The following is an 18,193-nucleotide window of genomic DNA, read 5'->3' as shown; positions in this document are numbered from 1 at the left end:
GGCTAAAATACTTCTAAGTATAAATACTTAGCTAAAATTTTTAAGTCTGTGACCTCTTTTCAAGCTTTAATGGACTGAGTTAAGCTTAGAATTTTGTGGGGTCTTACAAGTAGAGAGTTGTAGTATAGTAGCAAGGTGAGCGTGTAAGAGACATGAGCAGTTTTAATTCATGGAATTATGTCAGTTAGTCATTCTCTCAGGTTAAATTAATAATCCTATAATAAAAGAAATAGGGTAAGGTTTGATGTTGAAGTGAGTTTAAGTATGTTCATTTATTAAGCTTGTATACTTGTCAGGATTTTTTCCTGTTTGCTATATGTTGTTTTATGTTTCTAACATTGGTTAGCTAATGATACCTACCAGTATTATAGTTTTACTAATACTTCACTTTCTTTATCTCTTTTTTGGGATATAGCCATACTACAGGCCCATTGGAGTTTCTATAGGTACAATATTTATTATTGTTCTGTTTCTCTTGTTATTCTAATCTTACATGTATGCTATGTCTTAAGTCATTCTTTATTTGTTTAGTGCTCTTGTAACTATTTAGACTAGGTTCTGGGGAGTTGTATAATTAAATTCCACAATGCACTTTAGTATAAGTTTAGTTTTAAAATAAAGAGTTACTATTTACTAATACGTGAGGTTTAACAGTGTTTTCCATATTAATTAAAAGTTGGTTGTTCAAGGTTATCCTATTTAAGATAGAGTTGAGAAGGTACTCGCATAATCCGTGATTTAGATTTGACAAGAAGGTATCAAAGCCCAGGTTACTAGTCTCTTAGTAAAAGATAAAATATTGAGTAGAGTCTTACAGATTGGTGCTTACGTCCACATCAAATTTGTAAAAAATCTGCAAAGTGATGTGTTGTGGTTTTATGACACTTTCAATGCTTAAAACATGAGAAATATGCTAGTTCTAAGGCATGTTTATGTGGGTATGATGATTTTTATTGTATTTGTAGGTAAAATAGGTTCCAGGTGTTACTGCTCAAAAAATAGAGAAAATAGAACTCAAGTACATAAGACAGCCCTCGAACAAATTGCTAGAGCTACTGATAGGATGTCCTATATAGGAGTTGGATGAATCAGAAGAGATGAAACATAAAGAGAATAATATGACAAAATCCCACAATCATTCCAAGCAATAACAAAGCCATTCTAAAGATTGTGGAAGAAGGTCCTGCAAAGTGAAAAATCTAGGCTTTAATAATAACCACATAGAATAAGCCATCCCATAAAAGGAAAATCTCATCATAAAAGTAGTCCTAGACACTTTAGATAGCAATAAAAAATCAACCATCCAACAAGGAGAAAGAAGTATGGGTCATTGCTTCATACAATGAATCGTTCTATTTTATTGCTTCATCTAACGAATCGTCTTATCCTTCATCTGAGATGCCGACATTGTAATCTTATTTTGATTAGGATAGGTTTGTTTTTATGTATAAAAACCTTTTCTAAGTTTTTTTTATGACTTACACATTCATATAACTTTTTGGTCTTAGAAACAATATATATTGCTTAAAGAAATGGCTATAACTCAATGGAATTGGTTAAGTTTTAAGGATGTGAATAAAGTGATCTTTGGATAATGTTCATGTGCTTAGTGTGGAGGCAAGGCTACTAGACAGACCTTGTAATTGGCTCGTTATAGATTGATATTGCATATATTCTTACTATATAGGAATAATTATTGGTTAATAGTATCCCTTTAATATGTCACAGTTGAATTAATAAGGTTGGTGTGGTGGATGATCCTCAGTTATAGGGTCAAATAGACTAATGTGAGTCATAGTGAAGAATATATTTGCTAATGGAAACCCCTAGTAGTGCATTGTGGTGTTATGTTTGCTAAAACATTGGTTAGGGTATAAGTACTCCACTAAATATTTCCTGGTATGACAGACCTCGGATTAGTGTGGTTTAGATAAAAATCCAACATTATGTGGCTTAGTTTCGATTGTGGATCACAATGTGATGATTAACGATGATGATATTATGTGGGATAGTCAATTAATATATAATTACATAGGAAATTTCAAAATAACTAATAGGTGTCTAGAATACTGATCATAGTGATTATAGTAAAAGAGTAAGTTTGTAATATTGAAAATTGAGAAGTGTATTTTGAAATGGGTAGAGACGGGAACAATCTTGAGTTATTGTTTTGTTGTTACCGTAGTGATACTATCTATCACTGTAGTTATAAAAGTGTCACCACAATGATAGGATATTTTATTTTTGGTCTTGCTATCTACAGATCGATTTTCTACAACGATCAATCTGCTGCTGCAACAACAAAAAATGCAGAAATCAGTTTTAAATCAAAATACATTATTTTTCATCTCGATGATTTCAATTTTAGCCCTAAATTTTTGTGTGTTGTAATATTGTGTAGTGTTCTAGGTATATTAGATGACCCGTTACATAAATTTATTCATAAATCCATATTCTTTGAGTTATAGTAATCAAAAGATTGTGCCTAGAGCTTAGTGGCCGTGGTGCGTAGGCTAGTTAGGTAGTTTCTTTAGTTACTTATGAGACTATAATTCAAGAAGTGTTACTAATTTGTATTGGTAGTATCCCGGAGCTTATGTTTAATTTCTACCATTTGTATATTTTGGGTTTCAAGAATCATGCTAAAACTTCTCCTCCTATTTTTTACACCCATTCGAGAATGAACATTGGGTAAATTGGTATACTCTAATGACATATTCTGTCATCACTGAATAGATCTATAGTAAAGACATAAGAACCTCATTTGCCTTAGGTTATAGGATCAATCCTTTAGTATGAGAGTGCATTACATATGAACTAAGGTCAAACAATACCCCTAGCACAAAGTTAAGCTGCATGTACTCTCACGATGAGTTTCAAGCTAAGATTAAACTATTGGCAGCATTAAACAAACATAACACTTAGAATATAAGGAGTTATGGAGCTCAATATCTACCAAATGAAAGATCTTTGAGTCTTCTTTGCAAAGCCTTCGACTGTTTATTAATTTGCTTCTAGAGTAAAAAATTATGATCATTTTACTAAAGATTGTCTGGGCTAAAAAGTTTCACTACAACGACATCGTTTCAATGATGGATTATCATTGCACCGACTAACATATAGTACATAATCTTAGTAACTTTTAGCTCAAAAACTATTTCCCAAAGTCCTAGGGGGATGAAAATACTTTGTTGAGGTAAGTTCTTCCATTATCTTCTTCATATTTCAATCCAATAACATCTTAAGATCATTAGAATGATCTTACATGGCGAAATTATTGGGGATTAAAATCCTAAGTTCATGAGATTTTTTTAAAAACCTATGGGTTGGGATAATATCAGCTAATTGTTTTAGGATTGTTAACTAACAATTCTTAGCATAAATTAGTTATTTTTTAACATAAAATTGATGGTTGGGGACCTTGAATTCTTTAAATATAGATTCTTTAGCTTTAAAACTCCATTAATAAAGATGGGTTTAGTATGATAATATTATTTAATGGTTAATTTGTTGGATGATATTTTAGACCACGAATGAGGATATAATTGGTGGATTGAATTCCCATAGTAGTTAGTCGAACAGTAATTAATTAATTACTCATATAATTGTTCGATGTCAAGTTGATTGGGCTAATAGAAGAGTGAATGAAAAAGAAGATCAACCTTGGTGTGGCTTTCCTTTTTCAAGATCTATGATTGAAGAAAGTTATGGTTTAATATGTAGTATACTTGAGTTAGATACGTGTAATAACTATTGTTTGATGAGAGACTTCATGTTTAGGCCTACAAGAACAATGTTGGGATAGATAAAACATGGAATTAATGTAATAAAGACATAATTGCATGTTGTTGTAGTTTTTGTGCATCCCTTGATGGGTGTTTGTATTTCTATGACTTACTTGATTATTAACAAGTTTAATATGTAAATGTGGGTAACAATAGAAGAATTAAGTAAACTTGTAATTTTTACTAGTCCTTAATACATTAAAAAGGATGAATCCGGTGTTGTGTGTGTTTGAAGTATGAGATATTCTTTTTGGAAGATAGTTAGGAGAATTGATCGTGATAGGAGGATGTGGTGTCCTTACTTAAGAACCTAAACTTATGTTTGCTATGTACTAGGAAGTAGGAGTCATGAAGGTGTATGACTTAAGCTAGAATTATAAATTTAATAGAGCCAATCAGTTGAATAATTGGCTAATGGAATAATGTCTTGAACTTAGTAACATCTTGAGTGTAAGGGTTGTTAGTTAATAACTGAATTTAACTATTTTGATAGGAATAAAAAGGGTTAGAATGGATAATAAAATAGGATATTGAATTATAGTGTAGATATCAATGTTGGTAGAATGTGCACCCTTAAAGTAAATACTTGCCTGATTAATCTTGAGACACGTATGTGATTGATGATTGGGATTGATAATGCCTATTCGAATACGTTGTGAATTAGCCTTTGGATATACTTGTGATTTCATGTTTTGGTGGATATTCATTGTTTACCTAGAATGATGAACTTTTTAATTATTGAATGCAAGTTTAGAAATTGATGAGGTGGGTAAAAAAAACCTTGTTCTATATATAAGTATGGTTTATTTATCTCATTAGCTGATAGTAATTCTTGTGGTGTTGTTTGTTATTGTGAGATGAATAGATAAAGGTTGATCATCATAGAATCAATAGATTTCAGGGAGGATAAGGGTGGTACATTAGAATAAAGGCGGTATAAAAGTTGGTTTTGGACAACAATAGTTAGAACTAGTTGTTGGAGTTCGGATATCATGTCAACGCTGATGTTTTGATAGAGTACCACGTGGGTACTAGTACATAGTGTTTTGATAGAGTACCACGTGGGTACTAGTACATAGACTGATCTCGTCCTCCGCCGGTCATACTTGAGGGTCCCTGCTAACTTTAGTATATGTATACACCATAATTTAGATATTTTTATAGTTTCTTGAATGAACTGAGTTATATTTATAATACAATATGGTTTCTTGTATGGATCAATTATGTTAATGATTGCAATTGTGCATTGAATCAAAGTGTGTCTAGAAGATGTGTCCTGGATTATGCATAAGTTTTATTCTCTTATGTGTACATTTATATGCATGATGTGTATTATAGTATCCATTTTTTCAAAGTTGTTGGTGCTTAATTAATTATCTCGGTTGATGCAATTTTGATGGTTAATAATAGTAAAATAGGGAACGAGGATTGTCACCAAAGAGGATTAATGTGAGGTAGAGAGAGATATAGAGTTATTATAATAAGGTGAGTGTGTAAGAGTGTGGGTAGGGTTGAATCATGAAATTATGTTTGTTAGTCGTGCTCTAAGGTTAAAACTAATAATATTATAATAATGGGAAAATGGTAAGGTTAGAAGTTGAAGTAGGTTAAGTATGTTCAGTTATTAATTTTGTGTGCTTATCATGATCTCTTTTTGTTTTCTATATGTTGTTATATGTTTCTAACCCTAGTCGACCGATGATATCTACTAGTATATGTGGTTTTACAGATACTACATTTTCTATATCTCCTTTGGGGATTACCACGACCCGAGGCTACCCCCTAGTCGCGACAACGATGTTTATGGTCACAAGTGACCACAAGCTAACCCATGTGCTGGTCCCTGCTGAGAGCATTGAATAAAATAATAATAATGGACATGTGTGGAACACAATTGATAAAGCCATAAATTCTGAATACTAAAAATACAAATGAATTCACAAGTCTAAAACATCTAATAAGACTGATAAAACTAACTGTCTAACTGATTGTATGAATGTCTAGAAAGCCTCTAATTGACTGAGGAGTTAATGGGACAAGTACCTAACTAACTCCGATTGACTGAAAATATGGAACAACTAAAATAACTAAAATAGTCAATTCTTACCTCGATGGATAAGGACTCACCACCACTGCTGCTAGTAAGCTGCACTGTCTAAGCGCGATCAAGAAATTGAGCGTCCAAACCTATGATATAAGACATCATAGAGCAAAGAAGAGTATGCAGTCAATACTTTGAATGTACTGGTATATGAGATAAGGCCAGGATGATATTATAGGGTATTGTGCATATGAGATAGGGACTAACTGAATAGCAAGTGATAACTAAACATGAATGCATGAAAACTGTAACATCTGAGAATATAAGACCAAACATAAACATATATCTGAAATAATTTGTAAGTTGAAAGACTAAATCTATAATACTAAATAACTGTAAATCTGTATGTTTTGGTCAAGAAAATCTGAACTAAATATACACTAAATACTGTACTGATACTGTGGGACGTATCATCTAACCGACATGCCCTAATATGAGATAATTGGGGTCCAACCTGTAACCCCAGTTGGAAAGGTGTTAGTACCATGCCACAGGTACTAATACTGGCTGTGTGGATCCGATAAAGTAATGTCATGAAGGACTAATAAGTCACTTTCAACTAGCAGGTGCTCTAAGGAGATATGTGTTACCCTCAACTGGCAGGTAAACACCTTGTCAACCCTCAACTGGTAGGTTGATATATCTAACTTACGTTGGCTACGTAGTTATGGAACTCAGGACTGCTACTAAAGGTTAGACCGTCTACTGGAAGGTGATTCCCCATCCCTGGGTTCATTTGGTGCTAAATCGTACTCCTAACTGAACTGATACTAGAACTAAAACTTGACTGAGTTTGATCAAACATGATTTCATGACTGATAAAGCTCATTATGATCATAATAACTGTATAAATAGGAGTAATCATGGTTTAACTAAATCATATTTGAACATCTAAAAATCATCTAAAACACATAGGTATAGAGTGTTCATAAACCACCAACACTTAATAATCACTGAATGTAATAACAAGCTTAAAATTATATTAAAGGATCATGGTTCAAAACCCATAAACATAAACATTTCATCAAACATGTGAGGATTATGAATTTAACATGGGAATGCTTGCTAAAAAATCATAAATTTAGGATTCATAAAAAATTTCCCTTGAATAAAGCATAGGAAACTCAAATTCATAGCATGAGGAATTCAAAATCTTGCATAGGATCATACATGGACCTAATTACATTTAAATTACCATGAAAATATGAATTAAACCCATCTTAAGAAATACTAAATACAATAATGATAGAAAAATTCAATCTTTAATCGAAAAGAGGGTTTTTAGGCTCCATGGGTGAAAGAAAACCTATGGATGAACATCCCACATATCTTAAACCTTTAACTTGAAAGAGAAACACCAATCTTTATGCTTTCTTGAAGGTTTTTCAACTTGGGGAACTTGAATTCTTAATTTCTTAGGGAGAAAGGAATTGAATTTATGTTCTTAGGGAGAAATAGGAGGGTTTTCTTGAGAGGGATTTGGAGAAGAAGGGCAAATAATGCCCTAAATGATGTCCCAATTTGTGTTATAGATGATTTGGGTTGATGGTAAAATAAACAATTGCCCCTCAGGCAATTAAATTCGTAATTGGGCATGACGAGCTTACCACGATGCGGTCTAATCGTGGTGTTGCATTTCACTCACCACAATGTGTTATGCATGTGATAACGCTCAACTCACTACCATGTTTTAAGGATGACGCGTTCATTGTCAATAACCCAACTCGCATTGGGGTCAAATCCACAAGGAGTGAAGTATAAATTTTAAATCTTATGAGTGTTCTAATTATTAAAAGGTTACCCGGAATGACAACAAACACATGTAAAATAAATTGTGGGGAATTGGTTTTGAAATTGTTTGTGACAATCTTTGGTTAAAAACACACTAACTAGAACTTTTAATGTAACTCAAGTTTGGAGAAAATCTTAGGATTATTTCTACCTAAAAGTAAAAGCACGTAGGTTGATAATGGTTTAACGTGAGCTTTAGTAGTCAACTAAGGGATAGGCTAGGTTGAAGATCGAGGTAGTTAATCTTTTAATAAAACCACAACAATTTCACCTATTTGGTCTTTTGAGCACCTAACAAGTGTACAATCATAATCACCCAAAATCTCAATCAAGCATCCCTATTTCTAGGATAATTATCTTGACACGATTTACACTCCAACTATACTTATTTCTAAAATTGTAAAAGGTAGTAAACCACAGGATTAATTGTCCACCATTGTCTTGTCTTCCTATAACCATCTTTCAAGGATGTTATGGGTCACCATACATTTACAATGATGAAGGATTTTAAGAGTTTGGGGTTTTCACCCATCCAACCCATTTGGAGATTTGGGGATTTCACCCACAAGTTCCAACTATAATGCTCAAGCAATGGTGGAATCCATAATCAACAACTAAAAATCATGCAAACACATCAAATCCCATAAACAAGTACACTTTAGTTCAACATAATCCCAAGACTAAAGAAATTAGCTACTCATGAGATAAGAGAGAAGAATTTTACCAAGTAATTCTTCCATGGTTTCCATAATAATAGAAGGTAAATAATCTTCACTTCCATACTTCAATTTCACCAACTTTCTTTTGGAATAATAATTACACTAACTATGAACAATCAATTTTTCACCTAAATCCTAGGGCTCTCCCTTTTTTTAAATCTCCAACTGCCCCTTTAGTTTCTTTCACCCCCTTTGAAAAGGTATTTGGATCTTCAATAGAAATTTTGAATCAACTATCCGACTTAACCATAATGCCCTTGCTCATTTATCCCGCTATGACGCGGTCGTTGAGCTTTGATTGCGATCGCGCAACCATGGCAGCGGCTATGAATGAGCAATCGTAGTATGTTGACCTTTTTGATAAACCACAATCGCGTTTGTCAAACCATGATTGCATTAACCGAGGCTATATCTGTTCTCTACTTAGCTAACTGTGATCACGGTACTTAGACCGCGACTACGGTAACTGAGGCAATTTCCGCTCTGAGTCACAGGTAGCACTTTCTTACTCACTTTTGATCAAATCTTTAGCTTTGATCCACATCTTTCAATCTTAGTTCTTCCACATCTGCAAAATGTGAATATTAGTCCATTCTATGACCATTATGTCTCATTTACTCATATAAATCATGGTAATGAGCATGAAGATTTAGTGCAAATGAGTGGCAAAATTACCACTCATCAACACCCTCAAGTAACACTAGACTTTTTATGAGATAATTTCACATATATTCCCTTATTCTATCACCCAAAAATCATGATGACTCCAACTTGATTACTACCACAAACAACTCTTTGCACATGGACAAAATGGTTTAAACTACACCCCTCAACCTAAAATGAAATATTTGATAGATGCATTAGACTTTAGGGAGAAACCATGTAACAACTACTAACACTCTAGAAATGACTCACTTGTTGACCACAACCATGTTATACGTCCTTTTATCTCACTGTACGGAAGATGAGAAAATCACCCACCTCAACTTGTTCATATGCCTTCTCACAAGAAAGAAAATTTCACACACCTAGTTAACAATCATGCAACAAGGAATTTTAAGTGAAAAAACCCACTCTCTCAAGAAATTCTCCATGTTAACAAGTACTATGCCATAGGCTTGCCCCTATTTTCTATCGCCACTACAATAACCACACTTGGTTGGGAATCACAGTAGGGTAGGTTATCAACTTAGGACAATAAGGCTAAACCCTCCTTGAACTTCTACATCATACTCTCTTCACTCTTTGCTATTGGTCCACATTTTTTCTTTACTATTTTACCTACTTTGCCTTTTCTTGGTTTTCCCACTTTCTTCTTTCTCTCTCTTTTTATCCATAGATAATGGATTTCTTTCCTTTGTGTGATATTTTCTTTCTTTTAATCAATCTGCTTTAATTGCTTAAGCTTGTAGGCACTTTCTTATAATTTCAAGGCCCACCTATACCTTTTTCAATTTCTACCACTCCCAACTTAGGATTTTATCCTCAATTTGGATTCTTAAGTTTAAAGAGGGTAGGGTTATAAAAGGAAAGATAGAAGGGTCACAACTTGTAATGTGTTTGCCAAAGAAAACTCCAAAGGCTCAAAGAGGGTGACTAGTGGTAATTCCTATGTATTGGAAGGCCTTTTAGGATAAAGTGGGCTTCCAATGTCACAAGATAGACTATGATCATTTTACCAACCAAGCACAATAAAAAATTAGCTTTGAAAGAGTAATGGGGCAAGTTCTAGATAGTGTAAGTACATATGAGATATAGACAGATAGCTCACACACATGGAATATGAATCTCATAAAGGTGGTTTAATTTATTCTACCCACTTAAAATAAAAATGGAGTATCAACTCTTTTCCTAAGTCACTTTTTGAATTCATAAAAAATAAAAAGTTCTGTTACAAGGTTGCTTGAGTCCATGCCCTCGAATTTTGCAATAGTTTTGGATAGATAGGGTTGTTTGTTTTGCACTCGCACCACAGATAATTTTCTAGTCATGGAAAAAACACAAGTTATAATGGATACTCAGGCTTCGCCAATGGGTATGAATGCGATCCCAAATTATTAATGCTATAGGTACTCATACTTCTCTTGCATTTGTGTCCTTGATGCCACAGGTACTCAGACTTCCCCTGTATCCATGGCTAACTCCATTATAATGTTTTACCCTTAAGAATGTCGTCACTCAATATATATTAGGGAAAAGTTCATCAACAACTAAGAAAACCCAAGTAGCCTCGCCACACCTCCAACTCAAATGCCTAAAGTGCTCTCACTAAAGTAAATTTAAGAGGCATAAGGGATGAGAAAGGCTCCCGTAAATAGTAGGCGGTGTAGAAGTCTGATGCCACAAAAGATTCAATAGGTCTGCGATCACAGAACTGTGATTGTGGTCTACTGTCTGTGATCGTGGTAACTAAGATTGAATTCCCCTGTTTTTGCTTTCCCGCATAACTGCCAGTTTTCTAGCTCTATTTTCCCCTATTTTTCTAGGAACACTACTTATGTTAAAAGACGTATAAAACATTAAAATAAACACACATTGAGTCAAAGATGGGTTGCCTTCCATCAAGTGCCTAATTTAACATCACTGAATGACTGTCCCCTTTCACCACATAGCATCTTTAAATTTAACAGACTACACCTAGGCCACTTGGAAATTTTTTCATTGTTGTACTTCACCCTTTGGCCATTGACTACAAATTTATTCCCTTAATTATTTTTCAATTACACGACACCACTTAGGTGGATATTAGAAATCATAAATAGACCCGACCATTTCGAGCAGAGCTTTCCCGTGAAGAGTTTTAGACGGGAATTATAGAGGAGTACATTCTCACCAACATGGAATTCTCGCCATAATATCCGAGTGTCATGCCATTTCTTCATTTTCTCCTTATACAATGCCAAACTCTCATAAGCCTTTAGTCAAAACTCCTTCATCTCGTGGAGTTGTGTCACCCACGTTTCAAATTCTTCTCCCCAATTCATATTCAACCTCTTCAAAGACCACAACACTTTGTGCTCAAGCTCGACGGGTAAATGGGATTCCTTTGCAAACACCAATTAGTTGGGAGACATTCTAATTGGGGTTTTGTAGGCCATTACATAGACCCAAAATGCTTCATCAAGTTGCCTTGCCCAATTTATGTGGCCTATATTCACCGTCTTTTAGAGTATGCCCTTGATTTATCGATTCAAAAACTCTACCTGACTACTAATTTAGGGGTGGTATGGAGTGTCAACTTTCTTCTTAACCCCATACTTGTAAACAAGAGCACCAAAAACCTGATTGCAAAATACGAGCCGCTATCACTAATGATGGCTTGAGGGGTATTAAACCTTGTGAAGAAGTGCTTTTTCAAGAATGAGATAACATATTTGCTCTCATTAGTAGGGAGTGAAACAGATTCCACCCATTTAGAGACATAATCAACTACCACAAAAATATATTTATTCCCAAAGGAACTCACAAAAGGACCCATGAAATCGACTCCCCATACATTAAAAAACTCTACCTCAAGGTTCGAATTGAGGGGCATCTTGTGCCTTCTTGAAATACCACCATGAATTTGGAATTTTTGACAAAATTTAACCCATTAACATTCCTATGCATGGAATCCAATAAAATCCACATTATAGAATTTTGGTAGCTGTTTGGATTCCTCCATAGTGGCCGCCGTAAGGTGAAGAGTGACAAGCCTCCAAGATATTATTTATTTCAATATCCATGACAAAACACCTAATAAATCTATCATCACATTCCTAGAACTATAATATCTCATCTAAAAAATATCGCTTTGCAACAAACAAAAACTATTTCTTTTGATGGTAACTCAGTCCCTCGAGAAGTACACCACTTGCTACATAGTTAGCAAAGTAGGCATACGATGGTGTATTATTCCCCTCGATGGAAATTTCCAATTCATCAAGGAAAGAATCATTAATTTGTATTTTCCCATGGTTTTTATTTTTGCCTTCAAGTCGCAAGAGATGATCAGCCACTTGATCCTCACACCCTTTTCGATCTTTCACCTCAAAGTTGAACTTTTGTAATAGAAAAATCCACCTAATTAGGAATGACTTTGATTATTTATTATCCATGAGATACTTAAAGGTAGAATGATTCATGTGCACCACTACTTTTGTGGTTAACAAATAGGAGAAAAATTTTTCAAAGGCATATCCAACTGCTAACAATTCTTGCTTAGTGATGGTGTAGTTACGTTGGGTGTTATTCAAGGTTTTGCTTGCATAGTACATAGGATGAAATAACTTGTCCTTGTTCCACACCCAATGAAATACCACTATATTGCACATTATCTCGAATGAGGATGACTACTCCAGAGCCATAATAATAGAGGCTGAAATGAGCAATTCCTTAAGATGTTCGAAAGCTTTCAAACATGCCTCATCAAAGTTGAATTTATATTGTTTCTCAAGAAATTTACACATGGGGTGTGCTATCTTGGAAAAATCCTTTATGAAATGTCGATAAAACTCGGCATGGCTAAGGAAACTCCAAATACCTTTTATAGAAATGGAAAGTGGGATCTTAGAAATTACCTCAACCTTGGATTGATAGACTTGAATGCCCTTTACCAATATCTTGTGGCCTAAGACAATCTCTTCATTGACCATGAAGTAGCACTTCTCCCAATTAAAGACAAGGTGTGTTTCCACACACCTTTCAAGCAGCTTATTCAAATGTTTGAGGCATGACTCAAAAGAAATCCCCACTATCGAGAAGTAATCCATAAACACTTCCATAGATTCTTCAACCATATCCAAGAATATTACAACATGCAACATTGAAAGGTTACTGGGGCATTACACAACTATATGTGCAAGGAAAACTTGTCTTTTCTTAGTCTTACAAGGTGATACAAATTTGATTGTACCTCGAGTAACCATCTAAAAAATAATACCATCCTCTCCCGTCGAGCCTATCTTGCATCTTATCCATGAAAGGCATTGGAAAATTGTCTTTCTCGGTCTATGAGTTTAATTTTTGGTAGTCCATTCACACACGCCATCCGGTGATTGGTCAGATAGGGATGAGATTATTCTTTTCATTTTCAACTACCTTGATGCCACCCTTTTTTGGAACACACTGTACCAAACTCACCCAAGTGCTATTGGATATAAGATATATCACTCTCCCATCGAGCCATTTTATGATTTCTTTCTTCACCACCTCTTGCATGGGTTGATTTAATGTCCTTTGGTGTTCCACACTCAGAATATGATCCTGCTCAAGTTTAATTTTGTGTGAACAAATGCCATGAGCTATTTTGATGATATTTGCTATTGTCTAACCACTGGACCAAATGTGTTTTCTACCACTAATTTTAATACTTATACTTGAGAGGAGTTGAGTTCACTAGCAAGGATGATTGGTAAAGTGTCACCCTTCCCTAAGAACACATATTTGAGATAGGTTGGTAAGGGCTTCAATTTGACTTTTGGAGGTTCAAGGATGGATGGTTTTGCGGGTGGAATTTTGTAGTTTTTTAGACCAAGATCCAACTTAACCCGGTTCTTGGTGTGAAACCCAAGCCTAATTAAAGATGCTACCAGCTCATAATACTTCTCCACTTAATATCTTTCATAATTCCATAGCACACCAACCAAAGGATTATTCAACAAGATCACATCAACATGGTTTGATACTTCCCCATCAATAACATCAATCACTGAGATGACATTTAAGTCCAGGGGTTGTTTCATGGACTTGCATACATTGAAGGATACCTCATCATTATTCAATTTAAACTTCATCTCACTACACTCCACATCTACCAAAGCCTTCTTAGTAGCTAAAAATAGCCTCACAAGTATAATAGGAATTTCAACATTCATTGCATAATCTAAAATAATAAAATTAGCCGACAAGATGAATCGGTCCAATTTTACTAGAACATCATGAAGAAGTCCCATGGGCTTTTCGATGGATCGATCATCCAAGAGCAACTTCATTTTTGTGGGGTTTGGCTTCCACAATCCAAGCTTGTAAAATATAGCATAAGGCATGAGTTCATACTTGCTTTAAGATTACACAATGCCTTTGCAAATGTGAATATGCCAATGGTTCATGAGATTGTAAAAGCATCGGGGTCCTTCTTCTTTTCCACATATGTGCTTGTCATAATGGAACTACAATGAGGTGTCACTTCTATTATTTCATCCTCCACAATTCTCCTTTTAGATATCAAATCCTTCATAAATTTAGCATACCCCGACATGTATTTCAATGCCTTAATTTGAGGAATATTAATAGAAAGGGTACTAAATTTATCAAAAAACTTGTTGAGCTTATCATGCTCTCCCTTTCTTAAGGACCATTTTGGTAAAGGAGGATGAATGGGGTTTGATGGAATAGAGACAATTTGACAATCATTAACTATTGGATTTCCCATCAATATCTCACTTAACTTTGACCCTTTATAATTGGACCTTTTTCTCTTCACCTTTGTCTCCTCCAAATTTTGTATTTCTTCACTTTGCTTCTCCATGAGAAACTTTGATATTTGGACTAATTTTTTCTCTAGTTATTAGATGATGGTGGAGTGGGATATAACTGTTTTGTGGAGCATGGAGAATTCACTTCGCATCTCATTTACTATTTTACTAGTTCTCTCCATACAACTCAAGATCTGCACCAAAGTACCTCTATCGATTTCTTTTTTCCTTTCACAATGTGCCATGCTTAGACTTTCCCAATTCCGACCTTGATTCCCGTATTGTCCTTATGGGGAAATATGGAAACCCTCCGAGCTCTTAGGTACCACACCTAACTTGTCATAAATTACTTTCTCCCCCACGTCTTCATATAGTTCAACTTCTTTTACACTTATCACACTTACATATTCCATTTGGTCACCTAACATATGCTCAAGTAGGATTTCAAGGCATGACATCACCTTGACCATATTTGCATCAATCTCTTCCTCTTAATTTTTTTTCGTGGCACAAAAAGGATGAGAAGGGAACCCCCATGGCCACCTCGTCATCCTTTATGTCCCAACCCTTTCCACTTGGTCCAAGACTTTTGAAACAATCCCATATGGTAAGTTAATGAATGATCCACCAGATGTATTATCCACTATAGCCTTATTTTGTTTGTCCAATTCCCTTTAAAAGACTTGGAGAAACATCTTCTCCGACATCTCATGGGTGGGGCATTTTAAAAGTGTTTCCTTGAATCTTACCTAAGCATCGTACCACGGTTCTTTATGGTATTGGCGGAAAATAAAAAATCTCATCCCAAAATTTCAACATCCTAAAAGGTGGGAAGTATTGACTAAGGCCTACATGAGACTTGTACATGAAGTAATAGACCTAGAGAGAAAAGATCTTAGCCATAACACTGCCTTTCCTATGAGAGAAAATGGGAAAAGGTATAACTGGATAGACTCTTGGGATATATGTGCAACATTAAACGTAGCACAGACTTCCGCAAAGACCTTTAAGTGGGCATTCGGGTCTTCATGGAATTCACCTTCAAAAAGTCCCATTAAGTGGAGAAATTGCATCATTACACTTGTAATATAAAATACTCCATGTTCCTCGGTGGGGGGAATATGAATGACACTTTCATGATCTCCGGCCCCAAAATAATCTGAGTCCTTATGATTCAAGATGATTTAGGAATAATAATATTTTCCTAATCAAAGATTAAAAAAAACAAGGAAATTAAATTAAATTCACCATGGGTGCACCTAAGTAAAAATCACACTGCACAAGCAAAATCTAGATTTCACTCCTTGACAATGGTGCCATTTTGATAATGCTCAACTTACTCCCACATTTAAAGGGTGATTCAATTGGTGTCAGTAAACCAACTCACATTGGGGTCAAATCCATAAGTAGTGAATTATAAATTTCAAATCTTATGGGCGCTCTAATTACTAAAAGGTTATTCAGAATGACGATAAACACAACATGTAAAATAAAATAGGGGGATTGGTTTTGAACTTATTTATGATAATCTTTGGTTAAAAACACACTAACTAGCACTTTTTATGTAAAATCAAGTTTGGAGTAAACCTTTGGATTACGTCTACCTAAAAGTAAAAGCATGTGGGTTGATAATGGTTTAACATGAGCCTTAGTTGTCAACTAAGGGCTATGAAGTTGCACAAAAATCTCATCGTAGGGGTACGACTGACCCTTATAAGTTGTACCTTCTAATATGAGTGGTACCCATCACTCGTATCCTAAGGATTAACCCTTATACCCAACACTGTCCAGTGTATGACTCATCCTATCCAAGTCATATTGAAAACATAGGATCCGTACCCTTTACTCGTATTTCTGCCAAGATAAAATCATAGAAGGTTTAAACACTGGCCACCATACGAGTCTTAGATACTACTCGTACCCTTCCTTATGGCTCCTGGTGAGACACTCGTACTCAGATCCAACTTAATTTACCAAGTCTAAGGTTAAGGGAAGGAATCAAATGATCCGTATCCAACCATACGACTCGTACCACCAAGTCATACCCATTCTAGTGACCAAAATCCATCCCACCAACCAACACTAGTTAGAATATGACTAGACCATACCATTCGTACCCCAACATACGACTCTTACCCATGAGTAATATTGGGTACAGAGTCTAGAATTCTAGAAAATTTTCTAAGATCCAGAAACTAGAGTGTTTTATCAATGATATCGAATTATTGATCTAAGTATTAATATGATAATAATGATCCTTGTATTGAATTTTTATGCTTTGTGTCCAAAATCAAGTCAAATCCTATGTGAGGCCTACATGCATAATTACTCTTTCAAAACCATCAACATGCCCCTCAATGCTAAACGATCAATTATCCTTAAAAATGGGTACATTTCTACATGAAATAATACCATAATAAACTCATTATGATTCTAGGGATTTATGACCAAATTGGAGAAATAAAAAGATAATAAGATGGAGACTTACCATATTACAATGAGGAAATGACTTTTCAAATATCACCAATAACCCACAAATACCCAATTAGAATTCTCCTAATTTCCTAAGCATTCTGGGACTTTTTTGCTCTAGAGTGAGAGAGGAAAAGGGAAAAATAGGATAAGGTTTGAAATAAATTCCCTTTTAATTATTTCTTAAGCGGTTGCCACTATAGCAATGAGTAGTCGCTTAAGCTACACATGCACCTAGCAGACAAGATCCCGCTTAAGCGACGTCTGCTATAGAGATCAACCATCCACTAAATCATTATACACGGGACAAGCCTTGGCCATTAAGCTACTAATTGGACGCTAGCAGCCTCCGTTTAAGTGACCAAAGATCCTCCTAAGTGGATGTACCAGCTGAGTCCATGCACCAGCGAAACTTAGATTTTTCCAATTGTGCATCGACATATTGGGATTTGTTTGGAATCTCGTGAATACAAAAAAAATATTCTATCATATTAAATTCAGTATTTTGGACTCAATGACACCATTAAAATTTACATATTGTGTCGTTTCAATGAATGTGGAGCCCACACCCAAGGGCCACTTTTACTAAAATCTATCCAATAGCTCAAATTAGATCAAAAGACTTGGAACACAAACCAAAGGTCCCCCTAGACTAAAACCAATGTTTTACAGTTGTTGGGATAGTCATAATTACAATAATCTGTCGTTAACATAAAGTCTATGCCTTATAGCCAATCCTTACTCGATATGACTTTAAAATTGAGAATTATCTCTAAGAATAAAATGATCTACTCGATAACTAAAAAATATGAGCTATAGGAAAGCTCTACACCATGTAAAGTACAAAAATACCAAAAATGACCTGGACGG

Source organism: Capsicum annuum, chromosome 5 (genome assembly GCF_002878395.1).
Source record: "Capsicum annuum cultivar UCD-10X-F1 chromosome 5, UCD10Xv1.1, whole genome shotgun sequence".
NCBI classification, from domain to species: Eukaryota; Viridiplantae; Streptophyta; class Magnoliopsida; order Solanales; family Solanaceae; genus Capsicum; species Capsicum annuum.
The sequence above is the reverse complement of the archived record's forward strand: the minus strand, read 5'-3'. Positions refer to the sequence as shown.